The following is a 3,816-nucleotide window of genomic DNA, read 5'->3' on the forward strand; positions in this document are numbered from 1 at the left end:
TGTATTGTATAGGGTTAATCACATAGGGTTAATTATGATATTTCGTCATTTACAGTGTGTTTCTGCTTCATGCCTCATGGATTGTTATTGATGCAGGGAGAGAGTGGGAGAGAGAAACCTATTTTGAGGCGCACACCAGCTTGTTTATGGAATGGTCAGCGTCTCGAGATCTCATGCTTTGTGGACGAGCAGCTGGGGCCTTACAGATTAGGAGTTGGCCAAAAGCCACATGTTTGTTCTGTAGTGTAGTATAAAGGAACGGACTGTCCAGTAGCTCTTTGAACTTCACCTTGGACCGTGATTCACGAGCAGTGCCGGGACCCTCAAGGCTTCAGGCCACTTGTCGTTGTGGAGTTCCTGACGGGCTGACGGCCGTGAGATTTGTTGCATCTTATCATACTTCTCTATTTCTTCGTAAACTGCATTATTATATTTCTTTTCTCTCAGTGAACAGTGTTTTATTCTTTACTTCATTTGTCTTGTCTCTTATTTAACATTCATCCAGATCCCGAACCTGGGTCTATTATTATCGATTCAAAACCTATGGGCGTCACGAAAAGGATCTGGTAAAATGTTAAAGAGAAAAGACAAGAAGCATTCTCCTCCTGCGGGAGAGACGTATAGAATACCAGTGTAGGGCACGAGGGATGAGGGTTTTGGCTCTCTTACCAATATGCTAGCCCATTTTGGACCCCCGCAACATGGGGATATGCCGTTATTGGAACAGAACAAAGATAGAGCCGTACACCATGCGGTACTGTCTCTCCTGGAGGAAGCGGGCTTCCCACATGATAACAATAGTTCCCCACTAATGGGATGGATTTTGTTGACAGCCTTAAGGGCGATGTGTAAACAACTTAAGTAAAGGGAGGCAGAAAACGTACAGTTAAGAACAGCTGTTAATGTTTTGGAAAGTCAAAACTCGACCTTGACTGAAGCTGTCCGCACTGCAGAAGAACAGGTGGACAAGCTCAATGAACAATCACAACCTTTACTATGCCGTCTGGCGACAGTACAAAATATAAAGGAAGCCAGATGACGGAAAGTACAGATGGTTTTGAAATATATCCTTTGTACCGCACTGATTTGCTGCTGCATGTGGTATGGACTTGCTCAATCAGATCCCAATGAGTATTTAACAGCCAATGCAAAATCATGTTGGGAATGTATACAAGCTGGAAACAATTGTGGGTGGTGTACCAAAAATATCTGGTACTCCTTTGATTCAGACTATGAGTGGACAGATGGAGAGGGGTAGGTGGACACGAGGAAACTAAAAACCCTCCCCCATACGCTCTGGGCACGGAAGCGAGACCCCTTATGACAAATAAGACGAAACAACAAGATGGGGAACAGCCGGTAGCCACTAGAAGGGTGCGTGACTTCACCACTAGTGAGTTACAAGAAATAGGGTCCCGATTTCGCCAAAAACCCGGGGAATCATTGTCAGAATGGCTAACCCGGATTTGGGACACCGAGGAGTTAACAAAAATGGGGGCTATGACTATGGACCACCTGATGACAGCAGTGCTACGGAAAGTCCAGGGCACAAGTTCGCTATGGGACATGGTTGCAACAGGGGTCCGTCAAAACTATCCCTCTGCCGTTGATTGGGAACGGGTGTTAAAACCTTGGAATACTATGGCGGAGCGTGTGATACAGTTGCGCAACATGGCAACACAGGGAGGAATATATCACCAACCATATGGAGGGCCAGATCAGGAGCTCTTTATGGCAGGAATGTGGAGCAGGCCGATGATGAGGGGTGAGCTACTCGCATTATTGGGACCAGCCCAAGTGCAGCGGGTGGGACACGCTTGCCTATTGTGAGGACGGTTAGCGGATGCAGAAGATAGTGTGCGAGAGTCGAGAACGGCTAATGTAGAAGGTGATCGGGACCAGTGACAAGTTTCAATCTCTGGGAAAGGTACAGGGTCAGGAAAGACAAAAAGAAGAATTACGCGGAGCGACATGTTCGCGGCTTTACTGAAGGCAGGGGTCCCCATGGGAAAAATTGATGGAATCCCAACAGGAATGATGTATTCCATGTTGAAGCAACACTGCGTCCCGGGAACAGGGAAGCGTGAAAGGAGGGAGGTAAAGGAGACTAAGTCGGATAGCAATAAGTCTGCGGATGTGGAGAAACCACCTCCAGCTAGCCTATACCCCAACGTAGAAGAGCTGTGGAAGGCGAGTAATTCCCTCGACGAGGGGTGCGGCTGGGATCCGGGAGTACTCCCCGTTAAAACCAGATCAACCCAAGCTCCCGGGAATCTGAGGCCACACGTTCCGATTATGATACATTGGTACGGGTGGGGGCGGGGTGGTGGAGGGCGGGGGGGGGTCATACAAAGAGATTTTGCCTTACTAGACACAGGGGCAGAAGTTACTATTATCGATGGAAATCCGAGGAAACACACAGGGACTCGTATGACCATTAATGGGTTCGGAGGGGAAGAAACTCCCGCTGTCCGAACAACTCTCAAAATGGCGTTGGGAAATGTGCCTCCGCGCTGGGTAACGGTCTTAATATCGGCAGTAAAGGAACATATAATTGGGATGGACCTTTTAAAGGGAACCACACACAACACCTCGTTTGGGCGATTCTCATTCGGGATACGGGCGATCACTGTGATTGCAGGGTAAGCAAAGTGGGAACCAATGGTAATACCACGACCATCACGTATAGTGAATATGAAACAGTACCGAATATCTGGGGGACACAAAGAAATAGGGGAAACCATACAAGGTCTATTGGAGGCGGGTATCATTAGACATGCAGTGTCCCCTTACAATAGCCCTGTTTGGCATGTGCAGAAACCCGGCAAAAGTTGCAGGATAACTGTGGACTACCAACAACTGAACAAATTTGCTCCTCCCCTGGCAACCGCTGTCCCAGATGTAATAACTATAACAGAGCGGCTGTCTGAAGAAGGTGCGGAGTGGTATGCGGTAATCGACCTGGCCAATGCATTTTTCTCCATTCCAATAGCGGAAGAATCCCAGGACCAGTTTGCATTCACTTGGGAAGGGAGGCAATACACGTTTAAACGTCTACCTCAAGGTTACCTACAAAGCCCTACCCTATGCCACGGATTGGTGGCCCGGGACCTGGACATGTGCACGTTGGTTCCTAATGTCTCACTGGCACACTACATCGATGATGTATTAATAAGGGGTCCCACCGAGACAGCGGTGTCAGAAGAACTAGTCCAACTCATACGAGACAGGGGCTGGGAGATAAACCCGAAGAAGGTGCAGGCCCTTCGCCAGACTGTCCAGATTCTGGGGTTCCAATGATCTCAGGGTGAGCGTGTCATACCCGAGCCTGTGAAGAATAAAATTCAAGAAATGGCCACCGCCACTAATAACACTGTTACACAACGGTTCGTGGGATTATTGGGTTACTGGAGGAGACACATACTTCACCTCACGATGTTATTAAAACCGCTGTATGCCGTAACATGAAAAAACGCCCACTTCGAATGGGGATAGGAACAGCAGGTTGCTTTTGCTGCAGCCATAGAAGCCGTAACTCAAGTTTTAACCATGTCCCTGCGAGTGCCTGGGCAACCTTTTGAGCTACAGGTATCCGTTACCAATGATACTGCAGTATGGAGTTTGTGGCAGGTACAACATGGAACTCGTATACCGTTAGGGTTCTTGTTTAGAAAATTGACAGATGCTGCTACTCGTTACACTGCATTTGAGAAACAATTATTGGCATGTTATTGGGTCCTAACAGAAACAGAAGGACAGACAGGGGACGACAAAGTCTGTTTAAGAGCAGACCTACTCATATTATCCTGGGTTCTC

General features: G+C 47.8%; 1 pseudogene; it reads left to right on the plus strand.

Moving 5' to 3' along the window:
• Positions 1-1,971: 1,971 nt before the first annotated feature.
• On the plus strand, positions 1,972-3,300 carry LOC139239371 (uncharacterized; annotated as a pseudogene).
• The last annotated feature ends 516 nt before the right edge of the window (positions 3,301-3,816 follow it).

Source organism: Pristiophorus japonicus, chromosome 27 (assembly GCF_044704955.1).
Source record: "Pristiophorus japonicus isolate sPriJap1 chromosome 27, sPriJap1.hap1, whole genome shotgun sequence".
NCBI classification, from domain to species: Eukaryota; Metazoa; Chordata; class Chondrichthyes; family Pristiophoridae; genus Pristiophorus; species Pristiophorus japonicus.